Here is a 16,509-nt window from a genome sequence, read left to right as displayed (position 1 = left end):
AGATGGGCGAACCGGAGCACCGAGCTCTTTGTCCCCTCTGAGAGCCGGGATGTCCGTTTCATTGGCCCTGCTCCTGTCTGCAGCAGCAGCTGGGCTTGCAGACTTGCAGACCCCCAGTCTCGGGGCCAGAGCTGGGGAGCGGCAGGACACAGCAGTGGACCAAGTGTCAGCGTCTCTCTGTCCCACTGAATTTGGAGGCATCTGAGCCACCGCTCTCTAAGCTGAAAGAAGCCTCTTTGTTGCCAGGTTGCTTTCATGAAGCAGGCTAAACAGAGCTGCTAGGACAATCTGACATCAAACGTCTGTAATAATTCTCCAAAGATTTTTATCTCAAAGCTAAAGTTGCTCAGTCATGTCCACTCTTTGTGACCCCATGGACTATACAGTCCATGGAATTCTCCGGGCCAAGATACAGGAGTGGGTAGCCTTTCCCTTCTCCAGGGGATCTTCCCAACCCAGGGATCGAACCCAGGTCTCCTGTATTGCAGGTGGGTTCTTTACCAGCTGAGCCACCACGGAGGCCCAAGAATGCTAGAGTGGGTAGCTTATCCCTTCTCCTGGGGATCTTCCTGACCCAGGAATCCAACTGGGGTCTCCTGCATCACAGGAGGATTCTTTACTGACTGAGCTATCAGGGGAGCCCTCAAGAGAGTAGAGTAATTCACAGTTGACTGCAAGCAGAGGCAGTGGGGGAGGGGGCTTCCCTGGTTTCTCAGACGTAAAGAATCTGCCCGCATGCAGGAAACTCAGGTTCCATCCCTGGGTCGGGAAGATCCCCTGGAGAAGCGAATGGCTACCCACTCCAGTATTCTTTCCTGGGAAGTCCTATGGACAGCGGAACCTGGTGAGCTACAGTCCATGGGGTTGGAAAAGAGCCGGACGTGACTGAGTGACGAAGCACACCTCAGCACAGAGATGCTGTTTGTTGGATACAAATTCAAAACTATGGATGAGTGAATTAGGAAGTCAGGGCGGTTCTGTGCTGCACAGACATTAAAAATTACAGCCAGCAATCCCAGAGAGACTGAGCAGGTTCATCCCAGTGTTTGTAGGCAGGAGGCCCAGCCAGTCTGTGTTGTGATGAATGGAACATGCCGACTCTGTGAATGGGTAAAAACAATGTGAAATAGTGTTCCGTAACTGCAACAATGTAAAATGTTTGGGGATAAAGGCTGAAAATAAGAAGCCAAAGTGAAAATAGTTACTCTCTTCAGTATTTCTCAACCTTAATCACTTGCCTACCACAAACCTTTTTGGACCTTTTATTCTTAATTGCATTCAACCCTGTGCTTCTCCTGCATAAATTTTAGTACCAGCTATACTATAAGGATATACTTAACGTTCCCTGGTGGCTCAGATGATAAAGAATCTGTCCGTCATGCTGGAGAGTTTGATCCCTGGGTCAGGAAGATCCCCTGGAGGAGGGCATGCAACTCTCTGCAGTGTTCTTGCCTGGAGAATCCCATGGACAGAGGAGCCTGTTGGGCTGCAGCCCACAGGGTCACAAAGAATCAGACATGACCTAGCGACTCACACTGTGTGTCTGCGTTTGGTGTGTGTCTGTGCTTTGCACCTAGAACAGATAAGAGTTTTTTCTGTCCTCCAGGAGCCAGTGGTTGCCTCCTTAGGACAGTGTTTCTGCCCATCACCTCCTGATAGCTTCATCCCCATGAGAACGTCTGTGTTGGGGCCGTGATTCCTGGGGATCTTCATCTTTTGTATTTTGCCTTCTCTTCCGTGTTGTCTTTTCAATAATAATGACTGAGCTCTGGGGTGTGGCTGTTGGCCTGTCTCACTTGGTTCGTGGAGCTCACACCCAGTGGAGGGGGCCTTTGGCAGAAGACGGGACACTGACTATCCGTGGCTGCATCTGCTGGGCTGGACGTGTGGCCCTGGCAGTCATTTCAGGCAGTCATTCCACATCTCCTTCCCAGTGTCCCAGCCTGTAAAAAGCACTCAGCACAGAGCCTGGTACGTAGTCGGTGCTCATCACTGTGGTTTGTTAGTAGTACTGTTGCCATCCCCATTCATCTCTGAGCTGCTGTTTTCTTTGTAAATTACAGAACCGAGAGGCTGTGTGGTAGGATCCCACCTCTGATGCTCCTCTAGGTGAGTGAAGCCTCGTGACTGGGCCTGCTAAGTCATTTGGGTCGTGTCTGACTCTTTGCGACCCCATGGGCTGTAGCCCACAAGGTTCCTCTGTCCCTGGGATCCTTCAGGCAAGAATACTGCAGTGGGTTGCTATTTCCTCCTTCAGGGCATCTTCCCGACCTTGGAATTGAACCCATGTCTCTTAAGTCTCCTGTATTGGCGGGTGGGTTCTTTTGCCACTTAGCGCCACCTGGGAAGCCTAGTTTTGGCCAGTGGGATGGGGGCAGAAGTGATGTGTGTCCTTCTAAGCCAAGCACCAGTGCCGCACTTGCCGGATCTTTCTCTCTCCCCAGTGACTGTGACTGGTGCCGTGGTGTCATTTGGGTCGCCGGGAGTGACGGTGATGGGGAGAGCACTCTCCTCCCCTCGCCCCAACCACCAGCTAACCCGCAGAGCACATCGCATGAGCAAGGAATGTCTCTGCCCCCAGCGCCACTGAGGCTCGGGGGTGCTGGTTGTCGCAGCACAGCCCAGCCCATCTTGATTAAAACCGAGTCATCACCTTCTCAGGCTTGGCTACTAGGATGAAATCTTCCATGTAAGGTGCCCAGTGCAGTGTGGGTACATGGTAGTCAGGCGCTCCGTCTGGCTCCCTTCCCGACCAAATTCCCCGCTGATTCTTTGCAACAGGTGTTGCTTCATCTTTCAGCACCCTTTCACAGGCCTTGACCCCTTACCTCCTGTCCTCTGCCTCTTCTGGGAAGAAAGCCTGTTGCCCGGGAAATGCCAGGGCAGCGTGCCACCCAGACCCTTCCTCTGGGCGGCCCGCCCACCCCGGTGGAGCTGGCGTCCATCCGCACAGCGTGTATCAACTCGGAATGATAGCCCTGACGACCAGAGGCCACCGTCCGCCTTGGACCTGGCTTATATCAATCATGAGAGCTCGGTGGCTGCATTTCAGGTGTGCTTAACAATCGTGTGCATGAAGTGAAAAGGCTGGAGCACGTGGAGAAGGCCCTGAGACGCCTGCCTGCCCCTCTGGGTCCTCTGGGACCTCGTTTCCCTTTCTGAGTTTGGGAGTATGTGTGAGTGTGTGTGCGTGTGTGAAACCCTTTTGCGGTGGCGCTGCTGCTCATCATCTCAGGACCTCAGGTGGGTACCTGGCTGCCCCACAGGGTGCCTCATCGGAGGGTGTGCAAGGGCTGGGCTTCTGCCCCGTGGGGGTGACCTCAGGGACGGCCTCCGCCCCTCTTGGGGTTGCTGTTTGACACAGGACATTCTGTACTGCCTGAAGAGAAGCCCCACTTACTGCCAAGCTGTGTATGAGGCAGACAGCCTCACCACTTGGCTGAGCCTCACTGTGTTCTAGAACCGCCCCCATTGCCAGCCATGCAGAAGGGCCGGGGCTTGCGGTGAGGCCGCGGGCTGGGGCAGGGCAGCAGCCCCCAGCAGATGCTATAACCACACAAGACCAGGAGGTCTGCCTTACACAGTTCCGGGACTTTCCTGCAGGTTTGAAACCTTTCACAATCCCAAGCTGAAAAACGAGATCAAAATAAACACACAGTGGAAAATATCAACAGTTTTAAAACAGGCCAATAGATGAATAGATGTATAGTTTTTTTTTTTTTTTGGTTCTCTTTTTTCAAAGAAAGGGCCATTGAAAAGTAGAAGCATCTAGGGAAAGGCCCCGTTGACAATTCGCTTGTATCTAGAGTGATCTGTGGCTGTGCTTCCGGTATATTGGTCATACTGATTTTACTTTCAATTAGCAGGTCTGCCTGCTCATGAGGGGCTTAGCTTGTTTTTCACTTGAAACTTGAACCCAGGGGCTCCCCGAGGTGCGTGCGTCCTCCAGGCGTGGGCAGAGCGGGGACTTGGGCTGCAGCATCATGGGGCGTCCTCTCAGAACCCTCCCTCTCGGGACCCTGGCTGCAGCATGCGACCCTGCGTGGGTGTGTCATCTGATAGCTTTGGAATCCTTTCTTATCACAGTTCTAGAAGTAACCCAGACCCAGCAAGTTTGAAGAAAACCTTCAGTGTTTTTCCTGACTACAAAAATACTGCATATTCATTAAGGAAAAAAAAATCAACTTAAAAATGAACAGAGTGGACAGTGAAAAAGCCTTTTATTCAAAAGTGAAGGTTGCCGTTGGAGCACGGCTGGGGGGAGTGTCTTCTCGGATTATTCTGTGGCACTGGTAATGGCAGCATGATAAAACAGCTGACTGGGTGAGGAGGAGAGGGCCCGGCCGTCCCGATGCTGACCATCGACTTGTCTCATAAATCTCCCGACAAACCTACGAGGCCACAGCTGCTTTCATCATCACTTTTGTGGCTGAGAAAAATAGGCGCAGAGAGGTGAAGTCACTTTCCCAGGGTCACGCAGGAAGGGCTGGGCTGTCTCCAGGGGCCGTGCTCCTGTGTGCAGATCCGGCTGCAGAGAGCGCGCTGCCCCTCCGCTCTCCGGGCTGGAGTCCGCTTCTTATGGAACGTCCGAGGCGAATTCTTCACGCACACACCTGGCTTCAGGGCTCAGGAGTCCCTGGCCCCGTGTGATGGTGTCTCTGCCCGAAGCCTCCCTTCCCTGCTGGCATACCCTGGCTCCGCGCATCACTCAAGTCTCTGGCCACGCGTCCCTTCAAAGGGGCCTGAAAGAACCCGCCGTGGCCTTGTTGCCTGATGGCCCACCGCCTTCTTATTTTCTTCATAGAACTTATGAAAGAGAAGTGAAAGTGTCCAGTGGTTTCCTCACCGTGGACGGGTCTTGTCTGCCCCCTTCCCTCCTGCCTGCCCCAGCGTGCAGCCCTGCTGGGGCAGGAACCTGTGTCCCCGCCTGGCGCGTGGGAGTTGTTCAGAAAGTTTGTGGTGGATGAGCGGGTCAGGACCACATTACCTGCAACCCGTCAGCTGGGCCCTGGGCTTTTCCAACTCCCTCTGGCCTGGAAGGATGGAGTTGATACCCTCATTCAGAAAATCGCTGACTCCTGGCTGGGGGTGGGAGGCAGGGAGAGGTGAGTGACACAGGACAGAGCTGGACCTCCCAAAGAGTGACCCCCGAAATGCAGCTCTGGTCTCCTCCGGTGCCTTTTTCTCTGAGAATGGCGCTGGAATCTTTGGAGAGCTTGGCAAGGTTTCTTCTGAATGTCTTGCCCCTTGGCTTGTTTCCTTGTTTATTTGAGTAACTTTCCAAGGGGCATGGAAGGGATGAGCTGGAACCCATGTCATTTGGTGCCTTATTTTTGGAGGAGGGGGCAATTTTAAAACATTTATTTTTATATATTTTTTATTTTATTGGAGTATACTTGATTTATAATGTCAGTTCCAGGGGTACAGCAGGATGATTCAGTTAGACATACACATATATATTCTTTCTTTTTTATTGTGTGAGGTGATGTCTCATTGTAGTTTTGATTTGCGTTTGTCTAATAATAATAAGCTATGCTGAGCATCTTTCCATGTGCTTGTTGGCCATCTGTATGTCTTTTTTTGGAGAAATGTCTGTTTAGAGCCTCTGCTCATTTTTTGATTGAGTTGTTTATTTTTTGGATGCAGAGCAGCAGGAGCTGTTTGTATATTTTGGAGATTAATTCCTTGTTGGTCACATTGTTTGCAAGTATTTTCTCCCATTCTGTGGGTTGTCTTTTCATTTTGTTTGTGGTTTCCTTTGCAGTGCAGAAGCTTTTAAGATTAATTAGATCCCACTTGTTTACTTTTGTCCTTATCTGCATTAGGAGGTGGACCCAAAAAGATACTGCTGTGATTTATGTCAAAGAGTGTTCTGCCTATGTTATCCTCTAAGAGTTTTATAGCGTCTGGCCTTACGTTTAGGTCTTTGATCCATTTTGAGTTTATTTTTGTGTATGGCATTAAATAATGTTCTGATTTCATTCTTTTACATGTAGCTGTCCAGTTTTCCCAGCATCACTTGAAGAGACTGTCTTTTCTCCATTGTTCTTTCTGCCTCCTTGGTCATAGATTAATTGAGCACAGGTACAGGGGTTTATTTTTGAGCTTTCTATCCTGTTCCATTGATCTATTCGGTTTTTGTGCCAGTACCATACTGTTTTGATGACCATAGCTTTGCAGTATAGTCTGAGGTCAGGGAGTCTGATTCCTTCAACTGTGTTTTTCTCTCTTAGGAATGGTTTGGTTGTTCAGGGTCCTTTGTGTCTCCATACAAGCTTAAGAAAACTTTTTGTTCTAGTTTTGTGAAAAGTACTCTTGGTGATTTGCTAGGGATTGTATTGAGTCTGTAGACTGCCTTTGGTGGTACAGTCATTTTAACTATTGACTCTTCCAATCCGATCTCTGTGTCATTTTGATTTCTTTCATCAGTGTCTTAGTTTTCAGTCTACAGGTCTCTTGTCTCTTTGTGTAGGTTTATTCCTTGGTATTTTATTCTTTCTGATATAGAGGTTAATGGGATTGTTTCCTTAATTTCTCTTTTTGATCTTTTGTTGCTAGTATATAGAAATGCAGCAGATTTCTTTGTGTTAATTCTGTATCCTGCAATTTTATCAGATTCACTGATGAGCTTTAGTAGTTTTCTGGTAGCATCTTAAGGATCTTCTGTGTATAGTAGTATCATGTCATCTGCAAACAATGGCAGTTTTACTTCCTTTCCAATTTGGATTCCTTTTATTTCTTTTTGTTTCTCTGATTGGTGTGGCTAGGACTTCAAAACCACACTGAATAAACGTGGTGAGAGTGGACATCCTTGACTTGTTCCTGATCTTAGAGGGAATGCATTCAGGTTTTCACCATCAAGAATGATGTTAGATGTGGGTTTGTCATATATGGCCTTTATTATGTTGAGGTATATTTCCTTTGTGACCACTTTCTGCAGAGTCTTTACCATACATGGGTGTTGAATTTTGTTGAAACCTTTCTCTGCATCTATTGAGATGATCATATGGCTTTTAGTCTTCGGTTTGTTAATGTGATGTATAACATTGAAGAGTGTGGTGACATTTGTTAATGTGGCGTATAATATTGAAGAATCCTTGTATCCCTGGGATAAATCCCATTAGATTGTGATGTATGATCCTTTTAATGTATTGTTGGATTCAGTTTGCTAGTATTTTGTTGAGTATTTTTGTGTCTATGTTCACTGTCCATGGAATTCTCTAGGCAGGAATACTGGAGTGGGTAGCCATTCCCTTCTCCAGGAGATCTTCCCGACCCAGGGATCAAACCCAGGTCTCCTGCATTGCAGGTGATGTGTTACCATCTGAGTCATCAGGGAAGCCCCTCATCAGTGATACTGGCCTGTAATTTTCTTTTGGTGGGGGTGGGGGTGGGGGATAGTGGTGATGTCTGTGTCTGCTTTTGGTATCAGGGTGATGGTGGCTTTGTAAAATGAGCTTGGGATGTGTTCCTTCCTCTGCAGTGTTTTGAACAAGTGTCAGAAGGGTAGGTGTTAACTCTTCTCTAAATACTTGATAGAATCGCCTGTGAAACCACCTGGTCCTGGACTTTTGTTTGATGAAAGTTTTAAAATCATGGTTTCAATATTAGTACTTGTAATTGGTCTATTCATATTTTTTATTTCTTCCTGGTTCAGTCTTAGAAGTTTTTATCTTTCTAAGAATTTATCCATTTCTTCTAGGCTGTCCATTTTACTGGCATATAGGTATAGTAGTCTCTCATGATCTTCTGTATTTCTGTGGTGTCTGTTTAAGTTCTCCTTTTTCATTTCTGTTTTTATTGATTTGAGCCCCCTCCCTTATTTTCTTGATGAGTTTGGCTAAAATTTATCAATTTTGTTTATATTTTCAAAGAACCAGGTTTTAGTTTTATTGATATTTTTCTATTATCTGTTTCATTTATTTCTGTTCTTTATCATTTCTGGGCCGTTGGGCTAAGATCAAATGTATTTCTGCCCTGATCTTTATGATTTCTTTTTTTTCTAACTTTGAGTCTGTTTGTTCTTTCTCTGGTCGCTTTGGGTATTTGGATTTTTTTGTTCTTTCTCTAGTTGCTTTGGGTATAAGGGTAAGTTATTTGAGATTTTTCTTGTTTCCTCAGGTAAGACTTTACTACTGTAAACTTCCCTCATAGAACTGCTTTTGCTGCTTCCCAAAGGTTTTGCATTATCATATTTATGTTTTCATTTGTCTCAAGGTACCTTTTGATTTCCTCTTTGACTTCTGTGATCCACTGATGGTTTAGTAACATATCGTTAAGCCTCCAGGTTTTGTGTTTTTTATAGTTTTTTCCCTCTGTAATTGATTTCTAATCTCACAGCATTGTGGTTGGAAAAGATGCATGATGATATGATTTCAATTTTCTTAAGTTTACCAAGGCTTGATTTGTGACCTAAGATGTGACTCTGTGTTGGAGAATGTGTGATGTGCCGTTGAGAAGAGAGTGTGTTCTGCTGCTTTTTGGATGCAGTGTTCTATAAATACCAGTTCAGTCCATCTGGTCTGCTGTGTCATTTAAGTCCTATGTTTCCTTATTGATTTTCTGTCTAGGTGTTCTGTCCAGAGAAGTCCCTCACTATTATTGTGTTACTGGCAAGTTCTCCTTTTGTGGCTATTAGTGTTTGCCTTATGTATTGAGGTGCTCCTATGTTGGGTGCACAGATATTTACAGTTGTTACATCTTCTTGAATTGATCCCTTCATCATTATGTAGTGACCTTCCTTGTCTCTTGTAGTCTATTTTGTCTGATATGAGTATTGCTGCTCCAGCTTTCTTTTGATTTCCATTTGCGTGGAGTACCTTTTCTCATCCCCTCACTTTATATTTGTCCCTAGATCTGAAGTATGTCCCTTGTAGACTGCACATATATAGGTCTTGTTTTTATATCCATTCAGCCAGTCAATGTCTTGGTTAGAGCATTTAATCTATTTACATGTAAGCTAATTATCAATATGTTTGTTCTTAATTGTTTTATTTTTGTAGGTCTTATTTCTTCTCTTCTTTTGTAATCTTTTGATTTGATGTCTATCTTTATTGTATTTGGATTGCCTTTTCTTTATTGCTTGTGTATTTACTGTAGATTTTTGGCTTGTGGTTCCTGGGAGGTGTTGATATTGCAGGTTTGATATTTATGTGCCATTTTGTTTTAAGTTGCTGGGCTCTTTTTTTTCCAATGCATTTCCAGTATCCTGCATTTGTAGTCTCATCTACTCACAGTTGCTGGCTTTGATATTATATTTAATGTGTAGTTGTTAAATTTACTTTATTTGACTTTACTTTGGGTTTGCCTTTACTGATGAGCTTTCCCATTCGTAATTTTCTTGATTCTATTGTAGTTGTGGCCTTTTCTTTTCCACGTAGAGAAGTTCCTTTAGGATTTGTTCCAAAGGCTAGTTTGGTGGTGCTGAATTCTCTTAGCTTTTGCTTGTCTGTAAAGCTTTTGATCTCTCCATCTAGTCTGAATGATGAACCTTGCTGGATAGAGTATTTTTGGTTGTAGATTTTTTTTTTTTCCCTTTCATCACTTTAAATAATTGTGCTACTCCCTTCTGTCTTGCAGAGTTTCTTCTGAAAAACCAACTGTTACCTTGTGGGGATTCCCTTATATGTTATTTTGGGCTTTCAGTGATTTTTCCTTGTCTTTAATTTTTTTCAGTGTGATTAATATATGTCTCATCCTCTTCCTCCTTGGGTTTGTTTTGTATGAGACTCTGTGCTTCTTGGATTTGAGTGTTTCCTTTCTTGTGCTGGGGAAGTTTTCAGCTATTATGTCTTCAAATATTTTCTCAGGTCTGTACGTTCCCTTTTGGGACCCCTAAAATGCCATTGTTGGTGTGTTTAATGTTGTTCCAGAGGTCTCTGAGACTGTCCTCATTTCTTTTCATTCTTTTTTCTTTATTCTGTTACACTGCAGTGATTTCCAACACTCTCTTTCAGCTCAATTATTTGTTCTTCTGCCTCAGTTTTTCTGCTATTCTTTCTAGTGTATTTTTCTTAAGTTTAAAAAATTTTTTAATTTTAATTTTTTTTGGCACAGCATACTATTACAGAGGTACATTTTGTGGTCCTTTCTTTTTTGCTTTTAATCTTTAAAGATTTTTTATTTATTGTTATTTTTATACAATTTTAAAGGTTACTTTCCATTTACAGCTGGTCCTGGGGCTTGTTCAGGCTTCCTGGTGGGCAGGACTGGTGTGTGCCCACTGGCACGTGGAGTTGGGTCTTGTCCCGGTGGTGGGCAGAGCTGTGTCCAGTGGTGTGTTTAGAGGTGACGGAGCTCAGTACCGCTTTAGGCGGGCTGCCTGTTGATGTGTGGGGCTGTGTTCATATGCTGCTGTTGGGCCTGAGGTGTTCCAGCACTGGTGCCTGTAGGTTACTGGGTAAGGCCAGGTCTTGATGCCAAAACGGCAGCCTCTGGGAGACCTAACACTGGTCAGTACTCTCTCGGGCCTCTGCCATCAGCATCCTGTCGGGCAGTCAGCCACAGCCGACCCTTGCCTTCCCAGGAGGCCCTCCAGGACTCATAGGTAGGTCCAGCCCCGGCTCCCATGGAGTTCTTGCTTTGGGCTGGGTCTTGGTGTACGGGAAGCCCTGCGCGCCCTCCCGCGGTGGAGTCTCTGTTGTTCCCAGTTCTGCGGAGCTCCTGCACTCCAGCCCCACCGGCCTTCAAAGCCAAATGCTCTGAGGGCTCTTCGTCCCGATGCCAGACCCTCAGGCTGGGGAGCCGAGCAGGTGCTCAGGACCCTCTGGTGGGAGAACCTCTGTGATGCAATTGCTTTCCAGCGTGTGGGCCGCTCACCTGGTGGCTGCCGGATCTGATGGTGTCATGAAGGCACCCCTCCTACAATCTCGTGGCAGCTTCTTTGTCTTTAAATGAAAAATGTCTTTTTTTTTTTTTTTGGTAGCTTCCTGTCTTTTTCTGCTGATCAGCAGCTCGTTGTGATTTTGAGGTTTTTGTAAGAGGAGGTGAGCTCGAGTCCTTCTGCTCTGCTGTCTTTGCCAGTCGAGAGCCTTCCCTCAGTTTGAATGCTTGCCATCTCTTTTGCCTGTGCTGGCCGTTCCCCCCTTGACACGGGGTGGCAGGCGCAGAGGCCCTTGTGCACCCTTGGGATGGCGTGGGCGGCACTTGGCGTCTGCTTGCAGGTCTTGTAGTAGTAGCTTTTGTCCAGGCCGCTCAGGGGACAGTGGGAGCAGGGTTTGGAGCCTGCTCGTGGGTCTGCTTGGGAATTCCCTGGTGGCTCGGTTGGCAAAGAATTTGCCTGCAGTGCAGGACACCTGGGTCAGGAGGATCCCCTGGAGAAGGAAATGGCAACCCATTCCAGTATTCTTGCTTGGAGATTCCCGTGGACGGAGGAGCCTGGCGGGCTACAGCCCATGGAGTCACAAGAGTTGGACACGACTTAGCGACTAAACCACCGCCGCCACGTGGGTCTTCTGGGGGCAGCTGCCGTCTGTGTGCTCCTGGGACAGCGGGCACAGCACTTGGCACCTACTTGCGGATCTTAGAGCGGCAACTCGCTCCCACCCCCAGGGCTCCTGCAGGCGGTGTCCTGTTGCCAAGGAGCAGTTGTAGGGAAGCACACCCTTATATGATGGTCTGGCCCCTGTCCCGGGGCTCCCCCCTTACCTCTCTGGCGGGCCCTTGCTGCTCCCGAGCACACCCTCAGTTGCCATACCCCAGCCTCTTGAGGCCATCTTCACGCGGCCAGCCCCTGTCCTCTTCCTGGGTCTGACCTCTGAAACCTGAGCCAGCGCCCAGCCCCACCCGCACCAGCAGATGAGTGACTCGGGGGAGCTCTGGGCAGCGGGGCCCACCTCCCGTGCGGGTCCTCTCTGCGGTGCCTTCTGCAGACCGGTTGCCACGCTCTCCTCCTCGGCTCCGAAGCACCCCCTCCATCTAGCATGATCTCCCCGCCAGTGAGAGGACTCCCCAGCTTGCAGGGACCTGTCCTCCTCCACAGCTCTCTCCCTGGGGCACGGGCCTTGTTCCGATTCCTTTCTTTGTCCTTGTGTCCTGCGTGGTTACACGGAGGTTTTCTTTCCCTTTGAGGAGTCTGTGGCCTTGCGGCGGCATTCAGTAAGTGTTGTGCGTGAGTCGTTCCGCTTGCAGGTGTATTATTAGCATTTGGTGGGAGCAGGTGAGCGCCCCATCCTGGTCTCTTGCCATTGATCCCATCCCTTTTGTTTGCTGCATTTTAAGCGCTTCCCTGTAGGGAAAGCCTGTGGTCACAGGAGCGGAGCTGTTGTAGGAGGTGGATCAATACTTAGCGGGATGATAAATCGCTCATCGGGAGCCTGGCAGTGTATGCAGGTCATTGATGTGCCTCGTATCTCCCAAAGCCTGGGGTGACGCTTAGGTCATCAGAATAATCCTGAGATGCCTACTGCTCGAGAGTGTCTGACTTACTGGGGCCCCCAAAGGCAGGGGGCCGTGGAGACAGGCTTCCAAGAGCCAGGACAGACCTGACTACAAACACACTGTTGTGGTTTTTTTTTTTTTCTCCCTTCTCAAAATCTTTAGTTTTGAGACAGGATAGGAGTCTTACAGGTACTCATGGAAAAGCAGTACATGATCACAGTTGACGCGAAGACAGTCCAGTTGGAAAGTTTTTACACCTGTCAGCTAATGCTGAAGCTGAAGCTCTGAGCATGGCAGGCTGCAGGGCTCAGAGGAATGGTAGTTAGTATTCCTCCCCTTTTTCCTCTCCCTCTCCCAGCAGAATCCACGCCAACCTCCTCATAGTCCTCCTCAAGGGCAGCCATGTCCTCACGGGCCCCAGAAAACACTCCTTCCTCCGTGCCTCCACCCACGTGGCCGTGACCAGAGGCACGCTGGGCGTACATCAGGTCAAACGTGTGGTCCAGGCTGCAGCAACGGCCGGCCGTGGTGTTGCTCAGCAGGCATCCAGCTCACTGGACTTGGCCCATGCTTTCGGCGCTCACCCCTCCCGCCGCTGGGAACCTTCCGGCTCACTGTCTCTGGGTCCTCCAGCCCCAGTCACTGGAAATCCTCCCGTGAAACGCATTCTTGGTGAATGGGGTGGCCTCCCCTGGTGGTGGGAGGGGTGGCAGGACTCCCCCCGCCAAGGCCCCCTGGCAAGGCCAGCGTCCTGTCCCCCCGTCCCCGTGAGTCCTTGCATTCGCTGGGACTCCCTGCAGCCCGGGACGGGAAGGAAGGGGCAGATGGCCTCAGGTCGCTGGTAACCAAGCCCCGCGCTCCTCCTGTGTGGAGCTCCCGTTTGGGGCGGAGGCCTGTGTTCAGCCTCTCAGCAGCCCCAGGGACGGATGCCGCATCACCCTGCAGCTGAGTCAGCACCGCAGACTAGCGTCTCCAGGCCCCTCCTGGGTGTGGGGCCTGTCACCGTGGCTGGGTGGGTGCTGGGACCCAGGGATGCGCTGTTTTGGCCGGCCCTGGATCCCATAGATCCCGTGTCTATAAACAGCCTGGAGCGGGAAGAGAGTGGCTCCTGAGAACAGGCGGGTCTCCGGGTAAGCGGGAGGGGGCGCCCTGCTGGCTCAGGGGTCTCCCACTTGGGTCCGTTCTCACAGTCGGCCTGGTCGCATCCACAGCTGGGTCTCAGCCTGCATCTTCTCTGGGCCTGGAACGCGGCCGTGTGAGCACCGCAGCGGATGTTAGCAAGGAGAGCCTGCGCGCTGTGCGCACCTCGTCTTGGTCATTCAGTCCAGCCGAGCCTCCGCTCCGTGCCAGGTCCCGTCAGTTAGCACCACACACGGTCCTTGCCTTCAGGGGCTGGAGATACAGAAGGCAGGTAAGCCTGTGGTTGTAAGCTGTGACAAGTGCTGTAAGTGGGGGAGGTGTGGGGAGGAGATGACCTCAACAAGGCGGCCACAGTCAGGAGCAGAGCGAGCGAGCCACTCAGGGACAGCAGGGTGGACGGCAGAGCATTCCAGGCAGAAGAGCAGCTCATGCAAAGGTCCTGAGGCCAGGGACGCGTCCAGCAGGGCTGGAGGGGCAGCTCGTTGGGAAATAGCAGCGTGTGAGGACGTGGGGGCCACAGTGGGGACCTGGGATTTTACCGAGAGTGCTGAGACGTCCCTGGCGAGCTTAGAGCTGGGTGTGGTGTGATCCAGATGATGCTTTTTAAAGGATGACTCTGGTCTCTGGGTGGACTCAGACCCGAGCAGAAGCAGAGGCTGGTGTGGGGGTTCTGTGAGTCGGGGTGGTGGGGAGGGTCAGACAGGGACTCGTGTAGGAGGTGGGGCCACAGGGCTCGTGTGAACAGGTGTGTGTGCGGGGTGGGGTGGGGTTTGAGCACCAGGGAGCGTGTTGGTGCTGTTTCGCAGGTTTGGGGGAACACTGAGAACTTTCTCAGACATGTCACAGTGGAGGGAACACTTTGGCTTCTGGGGATCTTGTAGCTGAGGCGAGGAGCCCAGGGTGGGGCACACAACCCCGGGGGCACCCCGGCTCCCAGGCCTGACCTCCCACGCTGCTGGCCCGGAGCTGAAGGGCAGCCCTGGGTACCTATGGGCCCCGGGTGGACACTGCGGTCCCCTCTCTATGTCTGGGCCTCAGTATTCCTGTCTGTAAACTGGGGCCAGTGGGTCTCTCACTCCCTGGAATCCTGGGGCTTCGGGGCTGTTGCTAAAAGGCTGGCTCAGGTCCTGGCATCTCCTGAGAGGACGTGGGGCAGACAGGGAGGCGGCCGTCCTGGCAGGCGCCCCTGCTCCCGGCTCTGCTCCACGGAGCCAGGCCGGCCGCCGTCTCGGGGCGGGAGCCCTCTGGGTGTATCTGGGCACCTCAGGATCTTGGCCTGGGAGGGGGTTGGCGTCCGCGGGCAGGCATCCTCTGCCGAGCAGGAGTCCGCTCTGGGCCCCAGCCGCCCACTCAGCGCTGCCCTCGGAGAGGTCACCTGACCTCATTTTGCGGGCACGCGTGGCCACTCTGTCGGGGTTTACTGTGCTCTGGGGCACTTTTTCATCTTGGAGTCCCGCTCTGTCCTGCCCCTAACGCCCCCCCAGGGGCGTCTCCACCTGGATCCCTCCAGAGCGGTCCTGAGCACAGCACCCCAGGGAAGAGGTGGGCCCAGCCCAACCCCATGGCTCCTGGGCTGGCCGCCCCAGCATGGACCCGCCCCCTGCAGGAGCAGGCACTGGTGACATCCTGGTCACACGGCTGGCATTCCGCCCCGGCGCTGTCTGTAAAGTGAGTGTAGGAGGACTTGGGTGCCCACATGGGTGTCCAGGCCCCAGCGTTCAAGACCACACTCCAGTGGGGCTCAGGAGCAGCCTGGCTTCCTAGCTGTGGGACAGCGGAACTGTGGGACAGCGGAACTGAGGTGCAGCCTCACCGTGAGGGCCCCGAACTGCGTCCTTGGAGCCAGTCCCCCAGGCGCCCCTAGATCAGAGGCCACATCCCTCTAAAGGCCCTGGCACACAGGGGCGTGGTGGATGGCATCACCCAGTTGCACGTGTGTGTGTGCTCAGTCGTGTCCAACGCTGTGCAACCCCGCAGACTGTAGCCCTCCAGGCTCCTCTGAGCATGGGATTCTCCAGGAAAGAATACTGGAGTGGGCTGCCATTTCCTCCTGCAGGGGATCTTCCCGAGCCAGGGATTGAACTCAGGTCTTCCGCGTCTCCTGCATTGGCAGGCGGATTCTTCACCACTGAGCCACCTGGGAAGCCCCGGTGGATGACCGCATTTGGGAAAGTGTCTGGTGATTGAGGGGCAGAAGCGGGAATGAGGATTAAGCTGTCATACAAGGTGTGGGGACCGTGCTGTGTGGTCTGGAATCAAGGGTGGGCAGTTCAGACCTGGTTGGGGGTTGCTGCTGCTGAGCTCGTGAGGCCAGGTCAGCGCAGCCTGTCGTCTGTGATGCCCAGTCCCAGGGCCAGGCTCGGGGGTCAAGCTCTGTAAATAATTGCCAACAAGCAGGGGGCTCTCAGGAGGCCTGAACAGGGCAGGGACTTTGTCTTAGAAAAGAGGAAACGGAGTTGGAGAGGAGAGCGGTGCCCTGGGTGGGTGGTGGCATGGGGCTACTGTGTATAGTCTGGGTGTGGGGTCCTGCATTCTCACTCCCGCGGACTGCACACGGACAGGCACCCACCTCTGAGCCTGAGCACATCACCCGAGCCCCGTGGCCCATGGTGGCTGGTTTGCGCAGCAGTGTTCCTGGCGGGCCACCGGCTCACAGTCTGCCTGGAGCTTGGGGGCCAGAGCAGCAAGGCCAGGCCCAGCTCCGGTGACTTCCCCACCTGGCCTGGGAGCTGGGGACCTGCCCGGGCAACTCTGATCACGTCATTGTGGCTTCCCTGGTTCTTTGCCAGGAGAGGAGTGAGCAAGGGAGACAGCCGTGCACTTGGACTCTAATTTACAATCCACCGAAGCTGGAGCGCCGCCTTCTTCATCAGGTTGTTCAGTTACTCAGTTGTGTCCAGCTCTTTGCGACCCCATGAACTGCAGCACGCCAGGCTTCCCTGTCCTTCACCAGCTCCTGGAGTTTGCTTAGACTCATGTCCATTGAGTCGG

General features: G+C 51.2%; 1 protein-coding gene across 12 annotated transcripts in view; it reads left to right on the top strand.

The window, feature by feature from the left end:
* KLHL25 (kelch like family member 25) overlaps positions 1-16,509 on the top strand; it is a 49,955-nt gene that overhangs the window by 15,395 nt on the left and 18,051 nt on the right. For 4 of the 12 annotated variants that reach the window (XM_065906505.1, XM_065906504.1, XM_065906506.1 and 1 more), the window contains exon 2: positions 2,064-2,109. The exons of 3 other annotated variants lie outside the window; for them this stretch is intronic. The gene's annotated coding sequence lies outside the window, so the exon portion shown is untranslated. Of the gene's footprint in view, positions 1-2,063; positions 2,110-2,781; positions 3,053-3,090; positions 3,244-13,589; positions 13,790-16,509 lie in introns of those variants that run through there. 5 more of the 12 variants (XM_065906498.1, XM_065906496.1, XM_065906497.1 and 2 more) reach the window with 5 other exon arrangements.

This window comes from Muntiacus reevesi, chromosome 15 (genome assembly GCF_963930625.1).
Source record: "Muntiacus reevesi chromosome 15, mMunRee1.1, whole genome shotgun sequence".
NCBI lineage: Eukaryota > Metazoa > Chordata > Mammalia > Artiodactyla > Cervidae > Muntiacus > Muntiacus reevesi.
Note: the sequence above shows the minus strand (reverse complement) of the source record. Positions and strands in the feature narration are given on the sequence as shown.